Source organism: Falco biarmicus, chromosome 1 (assembly GCF_023638135.1).
Source record: "Falco biarmicus isolate bFalBia1 chromosome 1, bFalBia1.pri, whole genome shotgun sequence".
NCBI lineage: Eukaryota > Metazoa > Chordata > Aves > Falconiformes > Falconidae > Falco > Falco biarmicus.
Window position 1 is genome coordinate 74,374,325 of NC_079288.1, and position 22,172 is coordinate 74,396,496.

Below are 22,172 nucleotides of genomic sequence, written 5' to 3' on the forward strand. Positions count from 1 at the left end.
CTTCTATTTACTTTGTGGCCAGTGCAGTCTTTATCAGCGTGAAAAACCTGAAGATTTTTTCATTCTTATCTCTGAAAAAGGTTCTTAATTCTTATGTAATAAAAGAATTTGTTTTATGCAATAATGGCTTTCAGAACTACAGAGAAAACTCAATTCTAAGAAACTGATAAAGACCTAAATATAAAGGAAATACACAAGTACGTGTTATCATAAAAAACATTCTTTGGTTTTCCTGAAAAATTATGACTAATGCAAATTAAATATTGTGGCATGTAATACTTCAATACATCAAAAAAAATGGAACATTTCACTATTTACATTATACTCACACAGAAACAACAGTAAAAAAATAAATCACTGATATAAGGCTGTAAAGGTAAGGTTGTACAGCCAAGTACTGTGACAAAAGGCAATTTAAGCATTTCACTAATTGTTCACACCCTTTGTGATACAGTGTTTAGTGATGTGATCCCAGACTCTTTTCTAAAAATTCTACTTCACACAAGAAGCATGGGAGTACTAGTACTTCTTGAGAGGGCTTGCACTTCTTAGCCTATTCTTGTTTGCACAGCAATGGGCAAACAATGATCTTCCCTTCTCGGTGTTCATTCACTGGATAGGTGATTATTACCCTGTTCTTAACTGCACTGAATAAATAATTATTATCTTCCTCCACAGCTTACTGGGCTGTTCTTACTGTATTTTATACCTGTTTTTGAAGTATAGTAAGAAAAAAGTTCTGTTCTGCTCTAGGGGTGTCCCACTGTCCTACTGTCCTGGACTTTGCTCAGCATGTAAGCAATCTAACTCTTTTTAAAAGATTTTTTGAAACTGGCAAAGTCAAGATGAATTTTCATAGATGGTAAACACATCTGTCTACTACCATGACAAATATCCTGAAAAATTAAATTAATTGACAGCACTCAAACTTCTCAACAAACATGTTCAGAGATTTTTTTTCCTGATGAAAAGAAGCAACAGTACTGTTCCTTAACTTTGTTTTTAGAACTGGCCAAACCATTAAAAAAATAATTTCCCAAGTCAAACATTCAGCATGACAAATGTATGCCCAAACACTTTAAATTTAGCAAAGTTATACACTGCTATAAACAGGGCCTTGCAGCATAAATGCATTTATTTTGATAAATATGTTTACACTGCAGGATATAAAAGGGCTAAGATATGAATTGGATTTGGGATTATCTACAAACTGGTAAACAGCTTTGAAAAGAAGTAGATTTTTTTGTGTTCATTTTATATAATACCTAATCTCTTCCTATAATTTTACTTAGAGAAAATAGCATAATTTATATCTATGACATGCATAGATATACCTGTATCATTTAAGGACTGAATTAACTTTGGTATGGGAGGGGATCCAACATCACACAGTCCCCATTCCACATTCTGCAGCCCCCTCTTCACCTCTGTTAGTCTGGGACATGGAAAAGAAAGGGACACAATGGCAATATTTCTCCTCAGAGTGGTGATTCTTCTGTCTGCTGTGACAGGTAGACGGTGTCTAGTTCTTTCTAAATAGAATATCTTGTGGTGGGCTGTGATGAAGCAGCACAAGAGGGGAGCTGCCCAAAGCAAAGGAAGGGATGTATAAAATGAAAGCAGGGGCTAACAGTGGATAACCATTTTTTCTCTAATAACCTTCTTTTTCCTAAGTCAATACATCAAATCCCCATTCAGGACAAATCTCTTATTATGTATTAAAAATTCAACATGTAGTACTAATTTTGGAACTCATGTATTTGTAGATAAATGTCACTTCTTCACATTCCTTGAAGAGATATTGGTTTTCAATTATTTTGCTGTTTTATAATTCTGCATGAATTTTTCTCATACATTAGTAGGTTTTGCAGAAAATTTCTTACAGTAGAAAAGTCAAACTCCTGTAATTGCTAGATGGCACCATCCTGCCCTTTTGAGGTTAAAGCGAGACATGTGACTTTTTTTCTTTACCCTCTTTCAACACATGAGCCTAGGAGCAGACAGTCAGTTGAAACAGTGACAACTTGTAGCTTGTGTTATCACAGCCACTGTATACAGTAATTCCGCTAACAATACATTTTGCTAACAACCATATGGATTCAGGGGAAATTGTTTTTTTCTGGAGGAAATCAACTGCAGACACATTATTATAGTATGCTTTTCCCAGGATCTGTATCAGACAAGCAGACTAAATGCAATGTTAGTTTAAAAGGTCTTTGGGAGACTGGGTGAAAACCTGGCCCCTTTAAAGTCAGTGAATAAATGCGTATAGATGTTAGCAAGGCTGAGGGGTTTAAAATTGCTCATATAACTACCACATTCTCAAGTATTTTGGGTTCAATTCAGCCTCTTCACAATCTATGAGAAACCTTTTCTCTCAGTGGCTTTCTTTCCCAGTTACTTTAATTAAATAAATTACACCACAGGCTTGCGGTCAGGCAGGATTGTGGCAGGTTCTTGAAAGTGTCAGATGTGAACCTTGCTGAGCTTGAAGTTTTCCTGAGGTAACTGTGAATTTTAAATTGATCTCTTGAAGGACACAGTTTCCCTGGATGACACTTCAAACATTAACCAAAGGTCATTAAGGAATAGCTGCACTTGAGGGGCTTGCAGGAAGTGAGCGATTAGATGGAATTATCCAGTTTAAAGTATTCCTGGAGAAATGCTATAGACATGTCTGGACAAAGGCATGGCACAACCATATAAACTGAAAGTTAAGGAGTTATGATTGGGTAAAATCAACGTTCCCATACAAAAAACCCTAAAGGAAATGAGAAGCCACAGGACAACTTTTCCTATGTCTTAGTGGCAGCTTTCTCCAGAGAGTGACAACTGGCATAGCAAGGACCCTCCTTTGGCCTTCAGCACTTATGGCAGCACGGTACAAACTGGCTGTCCTGCAGCCCACTCTGACACCTTAATGACAACTTCAGCCAAATTACCATCCAGCCAAAATAGCCTAGGTTCACAGGTTAAGTGTGCTGGTGTCATTACGCCAAGTATCAGGAATAAACATAATCAGTCTCCATAAATAACAAAGGCTGGGCAGGGAACAGCCTTTCAAAAGCAGAAAATGGAAACCGTGAAAAAAACAGAGGGGATTTTTTTATGTTACTGTGAAAGATGAGGGCATAGCTCAGAAGGAATGGTATACATTTACAGCTTGAAGACTTTTAACAACAATTTTACTAACTAGGGAAGCATTTTAAAAGCTTTGGGTCAGATTCTTCAGGTTCACTGATGTAAATCATTTTGGAGGAGTTTGATCCTCCATTTTTCCTTATCGCCATGTTCTGCAGTTATTTGAAAGCTATTCAACTAAGCAATCAAAGGTCCCTTCCCTTTGGTGAGTACCTCTCAACCCTGCAGAAGCAATGCCAAAGGCAAAAAGCACCAAAATCTTCAAAAGCACTACTTTTTCCTTTCTAGTGCTATTTTTGGTATATATTTCCTGAGTTTACTAGACTGTATGATATCAGCTCAAATGGAGACTTCACAGAACATGGAGTCACAACTGCCCCATTCAGCTTGTGAAATAAGTAAAAATCACTCTCAGCAAATGACAGAAGAAAACTTCTTTATTATTCCAATGTCAAGAAGAATATTTATCTGTACACCTCAGACTGCATCCTCATTGCAGTGGGATGTTTGTTCATGTGAACAGAATGCCAGGAAGTGACAAATCCAACCTACTGCTTTGGATAACCATGTTAGCTGCAAATATTCTCGTATGAAAAAAATTCTGCAACAAAATGTTACAAATATAATATTCTCAGCCATCACAATTAGATGATTAATAGCAGAAAATTCACCTCTTTCGAAGTCCCTCAGCCTGCAGAATGGGGAGTGCATTTGCACTGTCAGGATAACAGGAATGATCAGGATGCCCAGAGAGCTTCTTTCGCTGGCTCCCTCTGTCTCTCTCACTTTCTCTGGCTGCACACAGAGCCGTGAAGCCATGAGAAGAAAAATCCTGACTCCTTTTAACTCCACATATTCCTACTGCCCAGACACTTCTCTCAGAGTCTTTCTAATGTCATTTTTCTGAAAAAATGGTCTATTTCAGTATCATTCACTGAGACAGAGAACATAGTTTATCCTGGGAACTGTCACTTATACTTTCCAATTCATTAGCAGTTTACCTTGCAAACATTTTAAACAAGTTCTAAAAATAGTGTTATAGAAACCCCATGAATCCAGTTCTCTATTATGCAACACTCCCGTGAAGCTGTAGTCCTCTTGACAATGACTGTTAAATCTTCTCCGCCAAAATGGGGACACTAAAAAGAAATCTAAAGCCAGAAAGGTCAGAACTGCAGTCTCTGTTATGCTGACGTGGGCCAACTCACGCCAGGGATATTAGGGAATGAGTGGTACCCTTACCAAATCTGAACGATAGTACTTCACATCCCTTTGCAAAAGTGTTAATAACTGCAAGGTTGCAAGAGGAGAGGATCATCAGGTCTAAAATTGGAAATTCTCTTCCACACATTCAATTTTTTCCCTGATTCCCAGAGGAAAGCCACTCTCATTTCCCTGAAATGCAAAAACGCATTTCTTATTTTTAACCTACCCATTGTCATCTAGGTCATTATATAGTGATGATTATTCAAAAATTTCCTCTTACTTTAGTAACTTGAAATGAATTTAGCTCAGGGTGCTGCACACGAACTCAGAGTAGCACACCCAGTGACAGGACATTTTCAAACAATCTTCAGCTGTATGATTCATTTCCCTACGGCTGTTTTACATGAGTGTTAATATACTCAGAACTTCCCTGCCAACAAGGATTGGCCTCTTGACTTACTTGTTTGGTGAGGGTATCTTCCCTTAGGCATTTACCTCATTATATCCCATGAGCAGTTACCATCAGAGTTCACTACCTAATTGTGGCTTGCCAAGTGATATGCTCTGCCTTTCTCCCCTGCACAGATATCCCTGGCGTCTTCTGCTACAGCATCACAAATTTGGTCCTTATATCAAGATCATATGTACAGGCTTGGTATGTGTACAAGCAATACAGAGAAATACTTAACGAGCCTCATCATGCAAGCACCAATGACAACTGTACCATCCCCTTGTGCCCCTGGTTTCCACAGTGCTTGTGTCCAAAATTACCTTAGTTCTGAAGCCAAACATTTAAATGGCTGCAATAGTCCTCTTGATAACAGTAAGACCAACATAGGACAGTTTAAGAAAGGACAATGTGAGCCAATACTCCCCATATACTGTGCAAGTTGACAAGTATAGACACAAGACTGCAGTGTTCCTGTTCCAGTCCTCAGGGACAAGAGAGCAGTCCCAGGCCAGAGAGGTCTTGTTTGAATTAGTGGCTTAGCCCTTAACCTGCTCCTTGCTAACATCTCCTGAGACTGAAAGTTACACTGCTGTTGAACATGTTCTAGTTGAGAAAAGAGCAGCTTGGAGCAATGCTCCATATGTGCATCAACAGATCTGGGAGATGACTTTACAGGTCAGCTGTTTTCCTCTGAACAGGTGGGTACAAGTAAAAGCAAGATGATACCATCACAGAGCATCTGCTACATGTCACTGATTAGCACTGACCATAACTTGCCAGGAATGGCTAGCGCTGCAGAGTGAGTCACTTTACCTCTATGTATTCCAAGGAAAAAGAAGTCACACTTATCTAAAGATTCCTAAGTCAGGTCTAAATGAGGTAGTTTAAGCTGCAGAACAAAGGTAGCCATGTTAGCACAGTGTGACACTTACTTCTCAACAGAGCTAAATAATCTGTACAGAGTGCAGCAGTAATGCAGCTATACCGCTTCTGGCAGCAGCCCAGTGTGGGCCTTCCCACAGCTCTGTTGTTCTTTCCTTCAGGAACGTCAGCTCCACATCAGCTGTCATTTCTCAAGCACATCAAGAACTAGTTGGATTAAAGCACAGGCAAACTCTACTGCCAACTGGGAAATACAACTGATTTTTTAAAATTTGAAATACATAAATATAGCGCTCAAGCACACTTCCCATGTAACAGTCCATCTGACACAACCCCTTTTCAGAATCAAAGTCCAAGAATTGCAGGATAAAATGATGGGCGAAGAGGAGAGGTTAGCAGAAAGAAGTATTAGGCTGAAGATTGTTTAGTGTCATCCACAGCAGGGAAAGAGGACTCTTTGTAATCTATACCTTCTTCTGAACACTGAGACATCCATCTGACATCAGTGGTGGCATTTCAGTGGATTTCCATGGAACTACTTCATTTTATATCAGTCAAATTTTCTTTGCATGGGCAAAATAAACTATATAAAACTTACAGGTAAAATATCTGATTTGTTTAAGAAGCAGCTGCTTAATAAGCTCAGTGAGTGCTGATTTCATCAGTTTATTTGCTAGATAAGATAACGGTTCTCAAGTAAGAGGATTTTGTTTCTGTTATTATTTTTCTGTTATGCCTATTATTGTCTTTAAATTTCTATTATTACTTCTAAAAGACTCCTGTGGATTCTGTGCTGATCAGAAGAACTAACTTTGACTGAATTCCTGCAAGAGATGCCTGTTCTCCAGGCTAATTATTAATCTTCAGTTGATTAATTAATTACCCTAGAATAAACCCAAAAAGCCCATGCATGATTTCACATCATGCTATGTGCACCATTACTTACACACATATATACACCTTTCTTTTTTTAAAGAAAGGTATTAAGTTATTAAAATATTTTACATAAGCATTGACAGGTTTGGTTTACATCCATCCTTTGAACAATAATGCTAAGGGCAGACCTTGTTGTGCAATCAGTAGTATGACCTTTGTTCTGAAGATATGGGAAACTTCCCATCAGCTGTCACGGCACTGGATGGAGACTTTGGAAATGATGGCTAGAAGTTCAAGAACCTAAAGGCTCTTGTGAGGCATGCTGCCAGCCTCCTGTGTCCCCTTCCTTCTATCGCAGCTTGCTCATATGCAGCCAATTCATCGTGAGGCTTGATGCAACATTTCCAAAATGTATAGAGCTGCTCTGATCAAAAGCCATCCACAAATTCTATCATCATCATTATTTGCACTTATCTTCCTATTGAGCAGTGTAATAGACTTTACTGTCATAAACCAACAGCAACCTATGAATCACCCTTACCTAACGCAGCAGGGCATGAACTAGGAGTGGAAAAGTTTGACTTGATGGTAATTCCTTTTTCCTCAGAGGTATTTGGACAGAATTCACCCTTCAGCTGAGAAGGGACCATCAGTTCTACAGAAATTCTTCAGGAAGCAGGTCGTTCAAGGCCTTGCTACTTGCATAAGCCAATAATGCTTATAAGGGTAATTTAAAACTTGTCTCAAGCACTTTGCCAAGACTTCGACAGAGCGAGAATAGCATAGACAAGGTCATGATAAAAAACTTACCAGTAGATGGCTTCATAGGTCTCACAGGCTGTAATATTATCAGAAGATGTCTCATGAAAGAAAAAATAACGGTAATTTTCTGCCTTTTTTTCAGACTGCAGTATGCTTACAGGTACTTGAGACAGGCCTCTAATGAAGTAAAATGATTCGTATTCAGTAGATTAAATGTAATCATGCCTACACATATCAGCTGAAGCTCTGATATTTGACTGAACATTTGGCATCTAGACCATGGACTATTTAACCCAAGCTATTTTCTATAAGTATTGATTAATATAGACTAAGAGGGGGGTAAAATGAGTTTGCTTAGTCATTTCCATAGCTAAACTGACCTGTAAAGGCTTTGTGCTATAGAAGGATTTTGGTTTTGGATGGAAAAACCATGCTAGTACTGGATGCTTATTTGTAGGAGAGCTGCCTTTCACACGTATATTGTCTCTTAATTCTCTCTGTTCCTGAAAATAATTACAAAAGTTTTCAATTTACTTGAAAAATTCATGTATTTAGCACACTCCAAGAGCACGTGACTCATAATAAATCACAGCAGTATGCTTTTCCAGCCACATCTTTAAGTTTAGCTGTAATTAGGTCTAGAGCTATGCAACTTAAAAACAAAGCTAATGCATCCATTCAAAGGAGGACCCATAAACTAAGTTGCTTTAAAACAAACACAAAACAAAACAAAATAAAATTAAAACCCCTAAGAGTCCATGAAGGAAGCCTAGCAAATGATACCGCTGGAGAAGGATTAGGTACCCATGGAAGGCACGACTCAGAAACTACAAAGAGGTCAACAAACAGTGGAAAACTTTGTGCAGAGCACCCATTACTCTGTGGTAATTTCTTCCCCTTTTGAGCCTCTGAAGCATCTCAGAAGAAGGCTGCATTGGGTCTCCCATGCTGATTGGACACTCAAAAGTCTTACTAAGGTGTAAGATATGGAGAAGATATTTATGCCACGCATACTTTTATTTTGTGACACAATTTTCTAGGCATGGCATTCATACAGTATTTTCTATTGGCATTAGAAAGAAAATTCAGAAAATCAATTAATGCTCTCTTCCTTCTTCACAGTGAGACTTCTTGAGCTGACTGACTCTCTTCTTCCTTTTCAATGCCACAAAGTCACATTGCATCTGCCCATGACAATTACAATGACACAGGCAGCGCAGTCTTCTCTTATATAAATGTACTTGTATGACAGCAGAGGAATGAATACAGCTCAAGCAGTTCATGAAGAGTGAAGTCACAGGTATCCTGGAATAATACTGGTATCACTGTCAATAAAACTAGGCTTAAGCATATCTTGACCAAAAGGAAGGATTTATCGCTTTTACTAGTTAATGTCTGAAGATGTTCCTGTGTTCATATTTTCTTAGAAGATTAATTGTACACCTGAGCACTTTTCACTTATCAGTCTCCATTTTGAAATGTCCTACAATTATTTTTAGAAGCACTGACCCCTTCACAAATGTAGGAAAAAAGAAAAGTCAGCTCTGGAACAGAAGACAAACTCTTCACTTAGAGGCAATTTTGATGCAATTTCCTATCAACAATAGACCAATAAAAAGAAACAGAGCTGATACTCACATAGCCACTGGAGCGCTGATGGTATAAGCGTAGGTCACGCATGCTACCTTTTCTATGTACATTTTCCTGCAGCAAAGGTTGAGAGCAAAAATTATTATGATGGCACATGCTAATTTAAGATTCATATTGTGCCTGAGGAAAAAAGTGGTACAGCTTGGGACCTAAAAGCTAAATTTCAAAACCTGGATTCCTTGAATAATCTCCAGCATTAACCACAGACATTGGAAATTAATTTCACTAACAGAACTACTATTCTGAAAATTTTCCTGAGAAGAGATTTGTTTCAATTATATTTTTAATTGGAGTAAAAAAAAAAAATAATCACCTTTCTCAAAGCACTCTAGAAATGGGAAATTATTTAATTTTGGCAATGTTAAAAAAATTTAATACTCATATCAGTGTTAATTTATATTAGGCTGTGTTGCATTGAAAATTATAGATAAGCAAAGGAAAAGTTTGAACTGAAATATATTAACCACATTAAAATAATAATAATAAATTATACCTTCTTGAAATGAAAGTAGGTGATAAAAAAATGAAATATTTTAGTGGTCCCAAATGACAGTAATCAGATTTATTTTTTTAATTTAGAATTTCACTGGAAGATACTAAACTACCAGATCCTCTCTCTCCTATAAACACAAATCCTGTTTCTGACCTGCTTTACTATATTCATTGCTTGTAAAGATTATTTTATTACCTCCCTATGAGCTAAATTGTTCCTGTTTGGCACAGACTACTGGAAAAATCAATGTAGACCCATACTACCATGGAAGGAGTAACGGGAAACACTGGGGTTTCTCAGAACTCCCTGACTGTCCTGGGAGATGTGTCAAACAATTTAAGACAACCTTTCAGCGAGGTACCGTATATTCACCACTATTAATCTCACTGTGCTGGTAACAGTAAAGCTCAATGGCTACTTTTATGGCTGATTATTTTTAGAAGCTGCAATGGAAGAAGGAATGAGAATAAGCATAGTAATACCCTGCATGAAAAACAGAGGAAGGCACAAGACTTACTGAAAGGAAGATTATGAACAATCAACAAGATATCAGTAACAAGCTTACTCAACAAAAAAAACCAAAACCAAAAACCCAAAACACCACCCCAAAAAAGGGATAGTAGTAGCTATGTAATTATTTGTTTTAAGAGAGAATAAAAATTAGTTTGATACAAATGCAGTCTTTGTGTTATTTCATGCAGTACCTGAGCCCACAGGATGACATGAAGTGTGAGCTACCTTTGCATGCAAATAGAGAACAGACCAGATGCATAGAAGCACAGAAAAGAAGGAGGGAGGATGAAAACCCACTCATGCTTCACTTAATTGGTCTACAGAAACTGTGTAAGTGTCACGCATCCCAGGTGAATTCAACTCTAGGGTCTCATCAATCATCACTACTAAGCTAATACTATTCAACTTTACAATAGAAATCAATGTGCCATCAACAATTTATTTTTTCCTTCTCACACACTGCTCAAACACTTAGCTCATCATATGCCTTTAACATTGCTGTTAGATGTTAGTTTTCATTATTTCCTAAGTGCCTGAAACTACATCTCTTATAAAGCAAACAGATTGCTCTTTGTTCATGTGATGGTTATTCATTCAGTCATCAGGTGAGACACTGGAAAATAAATACCGATGGTTTGGTTTTGAATGCTGTATTGCACAAACCAAGTAAGGTCCCTCTTGGGAGAAGGATGACGGCACACTGGTTTCTCTGTGATTAGTCATTCTGTACTATTGCACCTTTTTCATAAAGAGGATGGTATAATACATATAGTTGCATAAAACCACCCATACTTCTCAATTCAACAATGAAATTAGCCTCCCTATGCTCATGCCCTACCTTTGCCTTTTGCCAGCATTGTTATGAATTCAATAGAAAAAAATCACATAAGCAGCTGATAAAATTTGTACTAATAAAGGTCTTAAAGCTAATAAATGTATTTCACTAATACAGTGTCATTTGTAGCACTTAGTAGTAGACAGCACTGACAGAGACTTTTGGACCAAGTGACTGCCAGCCAAACCTGATTACCTGGCAAGCTGCTGCAGCTAAACTGGTTTACATGGTCCTGGAATGAATCTGAGGGAATATAGTTCCAAAGATGGTTTAGGAGGAAATGGACAGTTTTAATGGCAGAGCCCATTATCCAGCTAGTGAATGAAAATGTTGGTTGTATGATAGCCACTGCTGTCCTACAGGCATGAAAGTGCAATTCCCATGAGACAGGTACTCATAGTCCATCTGATTCCAGTATTGATCTAAAGCCTATAGGAAACTGGCCAGAATATTCATTGCCTTCCATTTACTCCTTTGCAAAGAGTATAAAATGTTGTCAGTGTGGGTAATGATTCAAAAAAGGCAAAGCTGAGCACAGAGTTCACCCCTAACCCCTGAGCTGAAGATAAACGAAGAGGCTACACTGGGAAGTTTTCTTCCTGTTCTCCATGTCCTCACGATCTATAAAAGATGCTACTTTGTAGAGGTCACAGTGGGAGTGTCACAGAGTTTTGCCAATGTTATATATTTATCTTCAAGAAAGCAAAAACTTCTGGTTCAAACTCAAATGGAGAAAAATAAACAGAACTCCGTTTGCCCACTCTTCATGTTTTGTCCCCCTCAAAAAATATTAATTAAAATATAAATATTACCATGACTTTCCTATTTGTATTCTAAATTTGCTCAAATCTGTAGATCTACATTTTTCCTGTAGTAAAGATTTAAACTATTTTTACATTATTTCATGCAAAAAGCACAATTAAATAATGAAATCCTGCAGTTACTCATATATTGTAAAATCCCCAAGCAATCACAGTGAAATGCCAACATTTTCTGCATACACTGGATATGCATGCAGATCTCAGTTGTTTATCCCTGTAATGCTGTATTTTATTCTTTGAGTGCATAGTTATAATGCAAGAATACAAGGCAAGGTATCGTGGCAATTCCATTAAAATTAACATGGAAAGTAGTGACAGGCTACACTGAACAAGCCAATATTCATCCATAGTGTGAGTCAGACAATGTCAGCGGAATTAAACCAGAAATTAGTTTGGTCATGGACGTCCATATACACCACCGGACTATTTCATTGAGCAATTTTTTTTTTTTTTTTCATTATGCAAGAAACCCAGATTGTAATCTAGTGAAACTATATAGGCTAATCTGACTCAATGCAAGCTGGAAAGTTCACTGTAGATTCAACACTCCTTAGCAATGTTGCCTTATATTTGCTTAAGGTGTACAGGAAATGATAAATACCCATGAATCCTGATGTGCACTGTATCTGCAATTTTACATGAAAGACAAGTTGTACAAATCTCTTCCTGGGGTGTGTGTGAACTACCAGTGAAAAGCTTAAAGTAATTGCAGATGTGAAGGTGAGGCCACAGAGGGTTTAATTCACTCAGATACCCTGAAGCAGCCACCTCATTTGTCAGATAGTTGATTGCTGCACAGTGTTGGCTGGGTTTGGAAAAATGGTGAAGAAATAGAACAGGAATGAACAAGTTGTGCTGTGGCAGCTGAGTAGCAGCAGGTGTTTTACCACAGAACACCCGAAAAAAAAAAGCAAGGTTATTTTTTTAGATGTATTGCTAATTTAGATGATTTGCTAGCAGTGAATTTGATTCTGAAGTAGAAAAAAAGAAGAAAAGTTTGGATTTTTCTAATAACAAGGTTTATGCATCAGCCATTGCTTTCTCTCACTGTAATCATTTTTGGTCCAGTTCTGGCATCCTCATTCAGTGTTAGCTGCACTATATAGGAACGTATTTAATTGCCAGGGAGTTACTTGCAACTGGGGGCTTTACTGGTCAGTTTACAAATAAAATTGTTTATGTATTTTTATTAAACCAGTGTGATGCCCATAGCCAGATTCTCATCTGGCATGAATTAGGATAGTATCACAAAGTTACACCATTTTAAACAGTTGCTTTAAAAGTATAAACATAGGTGGTCTATTGACTGGCCCTATACCTTCCAGCTGTTCCATTTCCTGCTTAACCACTAAAGGAACTGAAATGGGCTAACCAACAACTACACAGGGACAGCCATTCACAAGTGATTTCCTCACACTTTAAGTCCATCCTCTCAATTCCCAAGTACCCACACTCTGTAATCTTTCCTATAATTTCCCAGCTTCAAAAATAATTAGATATTTTTGGCCCCTCTTATTCTAGGCTTTTCTTTATTTGATGGTTACAAACTTTCTTACTTGCAGACTAAATGGTCATTCATGACCATTCAGACTCATTAGCTGTAACGCCAAAATCTGCCTTTTAACTTAAGCAATTCACCTCCCTTCCTGCAGTTACCTCCTCTCCTTATCCTGAAATATTTAGTCATGTCCCCTTTCACCCTTAATTTTGCTGTCAAAACAGGCAATCTCTGATAATTCTTTCTCATATTATTATCTGCATAGATCATTTCTGTACATGTTCTGGACTGCATTCACTTCATTGTCACACACATCCCTCCATAGCAGAGGTGTGGACTGGCATAAGCAATCCCCCCACGGTTTCATAAAGCATATATGTAAAATAAATACATACTTATTTATATATACATACAGATATGCCTTTTGATTGGAAATATTTTTATTCAGCTTACAAGCAAAACATTAAACTGCAGAATCCAATTTCTCATACAATGCAAGCTCATTACTTTGTCCTATTCTTTGTTTGATTATTTTGAGACAAACACTTTGCAAATCCAAAAGATTCCCTGGACACTTCTTAACAGTGCACTTAATTAGCCAGCTGAGCTCTTCAGAAGGTATTACTAGAGCCAGGTAGTAGTAGTAGCAATAGTAGTAGTCTTAACAATATATTTAAGAATTGGGCATTTGATTATATAATTAAATCACCCACAATTAAATCAGATTGGAAGAAAACAACAAAGGGATGAAAATACTTGCACTTCAGGGAAAACCTTAACTGCTTGCTGTTAAGAAGAAATTTCTTAAAGTTCATTACTTCCATAATGTTCACTCCAGCAATTCTTTTATATTCCAGTCCATCATTTGAAGGAGTAGCTACAGAAGACCAGAAGTTTCAAATAAAGGGCCAGCTCTGTAACAGACTATTTCCACGTGTCAGAATTCTTCGCAGGCCATAGCAAACTTCTCACAGATCACTGTGAGGCTGTTATATCAAATTTTATTGAAAATATACTATAAACAAGATGGTTGATCTTTTTTGAGATTTCTATAACTGATTCAAAGCCCACTCATGACTGAGGCATCATAGGTATCTTCCTAACTTAGAGTCTCCAACTCTCCCTTCTCCTCACATCCTTTCTTGTTTAAGCATGTAGCGATAGCGAGCTTCTGAACCAAACCCCGACCCTTGCTCAAGACTAACTCACGCAGGAATGCAAACAAAGGTTTTCAAACACATTCACAATAGTGAAGTTTGAAACCACTACTAGAACAGGAACTGGTACTTACCATGACATATTCTTATTCATACTTTTGCTATATATACAGACATTAACAATATTTAGGTAATATTTTATCAACATGAATGATTTGACTATACAGTGGGTAAACTACATTATCTACAATTCAGGGGTCCTCAAACTTTTTAAACGGGGCCAGCACGCAGATGAAGTGGCAGGCAGTCATCTGCGGCTGCTTGGTTTCCCCCCCCAACCCCTGGCACGGGGCGGGGGGGGGCAGGGGGAGTTCTGTAAATACCAGGGGCCGGATTGAGGACCCTGGGGGGCCGTATCCGGCCCGCGGTCCGTAGTTTGAGGACCCCTGATCTACATCTTACAGGCAGCTCAGAGCTCAAACAGGATGCCAAAGTGCTCTTGGATCACACCATGAGATATTGGCAGGACCGTGTTAGAGCTGGCAGGCTGGACTATGAAACAACTATATAGAATCATAGAATCATTTGCATGATCCAGGGTAGGGTCTAAGTGCTGCCCAAAATAGGCAGTCCTACTTTAGATGGGCAAACACTGTCTCCTGCTAAGATCAACTCATTAAAATGAAGCAGTGACATGCAGCACAGTGACAAAGAGCTGTGCCTGGCACCAGTGTCTGCATCTCTGCATGGAGTCATGCAAACTTACCTTCTGCCTGAAGGACTGTCTTTGCACTATGTGATGAGCCATGCAATCCTGCTTGATGATTTCTCAAGAAAGATGAAGTCTCCTTTCTGCCTAGGTCTCATTCTTATTAAAAATGCTATTACCTCCTGCTTCAAACACTGATGTGGAAGGTGCCCTTTCACTTGCTTTTGCTTCTCAATGAATAAGTTAATTAATATGTTCCCTCAAATAGTGCAAACTGCTTTATCCTTGCCCTTCACTTCTGTGTTGTTAGGTGAAAAATGCTCTAGGGCATTCTGCCTTCTCATTTACTTTGATTATTTACAGTCCCACTCTTACCTTCACTGCTATAATTGCTTATGAGTTACACAAAATCAGTCACTTGCCTTTATTCATACTGAATAGCCCCATAGACTACAGTGAAGGCATGCTGAGTGCAGCATGCTTCAGTTTATGACACCCATGAATCTCACCAGACTGAATAACTCTAACAGGGGAAGTAATTCAGAGAGTAACTTCCACTGTCTCTGGAAAACAGGACATGGCTTCTACCTCACCCTTCTTCAGGCTCTGTCCCTAAAGTTAACCCATTTCATGACGGTTCTCAGTGTGTCAGGATGCTGGGCTGATTCCCAATAAACTGAATGATCCAAGTATAGGAGTACCACAAATGTTAACAACTGTATGAACCTTCCCTTCTAAATGTAATTTTAAGAGAACATGTACCTACAAGGAAACAAGTATTTGTAAATAGAGACCTTAGATGTGATGGTATTCAGATTCAAGGATTAACAGAAATTCAACTGAAAGCCAAGACCCAAAGTTTACCCCTAGTTCTGGCACAGCTATAAAACTTGGGCAAGCCTTATTACTGTGCAAATAGAATTTCAAAAACAACCAAAATGAAAACAAACAATAAACCCCCACAAAAATATACTGAAAACTGTTCAGGAAAACTCAGGGGACCCCAATTAAATCCTTGAACTCCAACCTCAGTTCAGCCTTCTATTACAAACCCATATACCACACATTTTAAAATTAACTTGAGGCCAAAGAAATTTGCATCCTAAAGACTTCACATTCTCAGTTTATCACAATTATCTGTCCCTTCTCTTCTTCTATCTTAAATGTGGCCAGCAAAGTGTTTATTTGAAGAGGAATGCACTTATATTTAGAAGGTAAACTGCAGTGAACCACAGACAATAAAACCAGTGAAAATGATTGCATGGAATTGTAGTTACTTTATAGCAGCCAAAAAAAAATCCTCTCCAGGTTCTAAACTTTTCTTACATACGCCTGTAAAATTTATACCTACAAGAATTGTGATGTGAAAGCTGTTAGATATGGAAGTAGCCAGGTAACTATAACTCATGACAGAGAAAGAAGGCTTCTGATACCCAAATCTACTATCTCAAGTATCAAGCCAGAAGAGAAGGCCACACCAAAGTGACAGCAGCAGCAATCATAGGAGCATAGCCTGCTAAAGCAATATTCAACAACAGGCACAACCCAACCATTCCTCTACCCCTCCTACCTTGAATTGTGCCTTAATGCACAATCTGCTCTTTTTCAGCTCTGCTGCACAGCCAACAAAAGGCATATTGCTTGTGGTATTAACAAGCCTGAAAATAAGCACTGAGCCCGTGAAAAATGTATTCTTTCTTGGAATAAGTACTTATTGACACCCTAGTGTGTTGGCTTCCTCCTCTATTTCATGAGCTCTAAGGAGCTTTATTATCAGGGAGTCACCTCATTCTCTCAGAACAAAAGAAATGCAGGTGTGTGGTAAAATGTTCTTTAACGTGCTATAGGCAGACTACGCTTAAGTTGTCTTCTGGTTTTGCTGCCAGAGAGATTCTTCCCCACAAACACAAGCAGTTGGATTTTTTTCTCCATTACTCTTTTAATCTTTGCTCAGCTGCCACCATGGCATTTGGGACATCTCAATACAGTTTTCAAAGCACTGCATCTGATATTTATGAACCTATAACCTGGTGCTGTTTGTTTGAAGCAGCTCAGGCTGTTGGCAGGGCTTGTTGTCGGTTTTGACTGCAAACAAGTTCTGACTGCATTTCAGGTTCATTCAGAGTGAAACCCTGAAAAATACAGCAAGAACCACTAAACAGCTTCAGGCATGTCTATATTCTTATCAGCCTTGGGTGTCTTCAATACCTTCTGAGGAACGGACAGATAGATATTAACTTTACCCCTCTGTCTTCCTTAGATGTATCCCTTTCTTTCAGCATCATTAACAAATAGCCACCATTGTTTCAAATTAATATTCCCAAGGAAACACTGTTTCCCAGTCCTATGGTTCCTGATATATACATTTATTGGGAAAGTATGAAAACTAAAAGGTGTACATTGGCTCAACTCAGTGTGGTATGCAGAACAGATAATTTCAGTAATGGCTTGGCAGCTATATAACCTTCTAGCATTTTCATTGCAACCACTCTATAATGCCTGTAGTCCAGCTCTTATCCACTCCAGGATCTTCTAAGCTAAAGAGGGCAGGAAGCCTGGAAAACACTACAATTTCCTACCTGCTTTCCTACTGTCTCCTCTTTCTCTATCACTGGTGCATCATCATCCCAGAGTGATGGAAGCAGTAACACCACACATCTTTCTGCTTGTTTTCCCACCACTTTAAAGACTCTTCACATTGTACAGTGGAAAAGCTCCCAGACTGCAGAGCACTAAGAGCTATGCTTAATGACTGCTGGTGGCACAGTAAAGACTGAACAAAGAGTTTCATCAATATCTCATCACTTAGATGATGTTCCTCTGAGTTTTATTTTGCAGATAAGAGGTTCACACAGCTCTAGCTGCCAAGCTCCTCTTATTAAAGTACTTATATGTCCTCCATCATCACAGACAACAACTGTATAAGTAAAATAAGCAATACCGGGTGTGCTGGTTTTGGCTAGGATAGAGTTAATTTTCTGCATAGTAGCTAGTATGGGGCTATGTTTTGGATTTTTGCTGAAAACAGTGTTGATAACACAGGGATGTTTTCCTTATTGCTGAGCAGCGCTGACACAGAGTTGAGGTCTTTGCTGCTACTCACTCCACCCCAGCAGTGAGTAGGCTGGGGGGGGAACAAGAAGTTGGGAGTGGACATCTGACCCAAACTGCCTAAAGGGATATTCCATACCATATGATGTCATGCTCAGCGTGTAAAACTGGGAGAAGAAGAGAGAGGACATTTGGAGTGATGGTGTTTGTCTTCCCAAGTAACAGTTACCCATGCTGGAGCCCTTCTTTCCTGGAGGTGGCTGAACACTGATGATGGGAAGACGGGAATGAATTCCTTATTCTGCTTTGCTTGTGTGCATGGCTTTACCTATTAAACTGTATTTAGCTCAACCCAAGAGTTTTCTCACTTTTACTCTTCCGATTCTCTCCCCCATCCCACCAGGGGCGAGGAGTGACACCGTGGCTGTGTGGGGCTTAGTTGTCAGCTGGAGTTAAACCGTGACACCAGGGAATGTTCTTGACATGAAAATGCCATTTTCCATGCCATTCAAACAATCTCTAACATGGTTTTGACTAGGGCTAGCTAGCAGTCTCTCAAGTAATTCTCAGCAAAGGTTGGGTATTAACACAAGCCAAGGACCTTTTCCAACTGGCAGTTTGCCACTCTGATTCAGAGGAAGAGAGTTTAACCTTAAGATCATGGCCAGACCATATCACTTGGCATGAAAGGTAAAAATACTCTCTAACTTTGTTTAATTTTCTGGTAAAAATGTAGCAACAGTCTCTAAGTATCTCTCAATACTTAATCTACTCAGCTTCAACTTAAAATGGCAGGAAGAGAATAAATATTCTTACAAATTACGCTTGGCAAAGGCAGAAGGAGGATAACGCTTACTTTCTCAATAGCATTTAGGTATGCAATTCTCATAGCTTCAAAGACTGAGGTAAGTCTGACTTTATTCACCAAAGACGTCCATGGGCAGAAAGGACTATGAACTCACCATAGGTTAGTATCCAAGCAAATGGAAAGAACTTTCCTTTTGTGGACAAAGCCTATGGCTGGGATTAATGCCAAAACTGATGCTGCAGTTCTGCCACCACTAAAGCAACAATAAACACGTACCACTACTAAGCAGCTTCAGATATGACTCATCCCATGCTAAGACAGCTATCTCAAGTACATAGGTTCCCTTCAGTATGGGTCTTCAACTGATGCTGCAGTTCTGCCACCACTAAAGCAACAATAAACACGTACCACTACTAAGCAGCTTCAGATATGACTCATCCCATGCTAAGACAGCTATCTCAAGTACATAGGTTCCCTTCAGTATGGGTCTTCAACTGATGCTGCAGTTCTGCCACCACTAAAGCAACAATAAACACGTACCACTACTAAGCAGCTTCAGATATGACTCATCCCATGCTAAGACAGCTATCTCAAGTACATAGGTTCCCTTCAGTATGGGTCTTCTCTACTAATTATGAAGACAGACTTGACGTCTATTTTGGTGTATATACCTTAACTGTAGAAGGTTAAAATTATGTGAGCTGACTCTCACTTTTAACCCATCTGTGAGACTAAAACCACATCTGAATAAAGAGTGTACAGGGGGCAATGTGTCAGGAAAGCTAGATTTAGACCTTTGGGTTAACAGTTTACAAGAAGAACTTGAAGCAGAAACTTGGAGAATTCACAGTACAAGATATAATGATTTTGCTAATAGTTTTTCACAATTTCTAACCTTTTTTCCTCAAAATGGTAAATTTTAGGGGCATTTTTTTTCATTATCACAGACTCCATGACCTCCAGATAAATCATACTCATTTTATAAAATTCTTATCAGTTCCTTTTATTTCTCACAACCAAAGGAAAACATGTAACTGTAGTTAAAGGTGAAGAAATTAGAAAGATTTATCACTGAAATGACACAGATAAAATCTGGTAAGGAACATCTGCTCCAAGAAATCCTAAGCATTCGCGTGATAATCTTGCAAAGGTCTGCATACTAACAAATCTGCTGGATATCAATTTGCAGTTGATTAAGACTTCTTAAGACATCAAAAAAGCATAAATGCATGAAAATTTTGGACCCAGCCTATCACGGGACAACCTTGATTATAAAAGATTAGCTCCAGTGCCACACGCTTTGTCATATTCTCCACCCCAAATCTATATTACCTTCTCCCAGTCTTGAAGCAAACAGTGCAGTCAAATCTCTCTGAACAGATACATGTTGGATCCCCAAACAAATGAGAATGAATGTCTTGTTTTCTTTTGGTGAAAACCATCATTCTTTTCAATGGAGGGATATAAATAAAAATACATTAAATTACATAACATGCCACAGACAAGACAGTCAAAATAATAATTTGTCTTTTTTAAAGGCATAGCCTGAGCATAGATGTTGAGAAAACGAAAACAGTACTGCTGTTATATTGTACAGCATGACTTCTTTGACCTGGAGATGAAGGAAGACAAAGCAACAAAGGCATGTCACTCTAAAAGGTACAAAACCAGAGAAACCCAAGTGTCCTGGTTTTGTCTACAAGTTTTCTTGAAAGACAAAAATAATTCCTTTGGATTCCCTTCTCTTTATCATTATTGCTTTATTCCCAGAAAGCAGTACTGTAGGTCATTTACAGAGAAATTGCTCGTTAATGGAAAACCAAATCAACAATATATTTACTCAGCCAATGCATTTCCCTAGGTCACATTATACAGAAAAGTTGGGGTTTTTTTGTTTGACTGATCATATGATGACTTGAACTGTTCACTGCTCTGAGTAGGAGACCTTGTTTTAATGCAAGGGCTTTAAATATACAGTTCAGATGTGTTCACATGTGAAAGGAAGGAACCACTTGGCTGCAAAGCGGTGTATAAATGGCAGACGAAGGGTGTCTTGTGAAAACAGAAACACTCTTAGTGTAATCTCCCAGAAACTGCTGCAAACGCTGCTTTTGACCCTGATCTAGGGAGAGAAAGAAGAGCTCCTAATGGCTTTTTGGATTGGTGTGCCAGAACGCGGAGGCTTTTCTTGGGCATTTGGGTGAACTTAAAAGAACTGCCATGTGATGGGGGAGTGAAAGGGGCATTTCATGGTGTACAGTCTATTGAAACACAATTTACACAATTTACAGTAAACACATTCACCTTTGCTTCTTGAAGCTTTCAAAACCAGATTTTTATAAAGACAGAAAGTTTCTTCCATATGTGCACATGTGCATGCATATATGCATTACATAAGCAAATATGACATTATTACTGATAATTGCAATAACTCTTAAAAAGAGAAGGTACATAAATGAAAGTATATCCATCCTCACCAAGAGAAACAGGGTTTCTTTGGTCAGGAGATGGAGATACTTTTCAATTGGTTCCACTTCCCTTTTAATTTTATTAGTCCCTTTTTCTCCTTTCTTTTCCTTCACTTCTATTCTTGTCTCATCTTGTCTCATGTATTTTCATTTCCCTTTCTCTTCCCCCTTTACTCTTTGCTTTTCCTCTCTTCCTTCTCCAGGCATAGCAGTCTAAGAGACAATCTTGCATCTTTTACTCTGTAGGTATGCATGGAAGATAATATAGCCATGCCAACACAGAGCCAAAGCAAAGCTAAGCGGTACCAATTCCTGCTACTTCTGTCCTTGCCACATGAGACAAAGACAACTGAACAAATTGTCATAGATACCATAGATATGGAACATCTGCCTCCCTTAGTGTTTCTGGGGTCATTTCTGCAGGGTCTACTCAGTCACATTCTTGTTTCCCCGTTTCATTCAGTTAATTTGCTAGTATTTGTGAACTACTTTCCATCCTCCATTGCCTTCACCTTTTCTCCATGAAAAAGATTAACTTCATAGTCAAATGTACATTAGCAGTGGTTACATTCATACACAGACTTTCTTCTATCTTTTTTCTGACCTTCTGGACAGCCCATTCAGTCCTCTCTGTACTTTCATGGCACTGTTGAAATCAACAGTTCCATCACTAGGTCTTGTTGCTTCTCCTCAAGCAGATGCTTTCAGTAGGATCATCCTGTAAAGCTCACAAAAATCTCCCACAAAGGCTTACAGAGGTTACTGTACTTCTGATTACTGGATTTTCACCCAAAGCTGGAGGCTCATCTATCAAAGAACACGGTCCCATGGCTGTTGGAAGATGGCTTCCA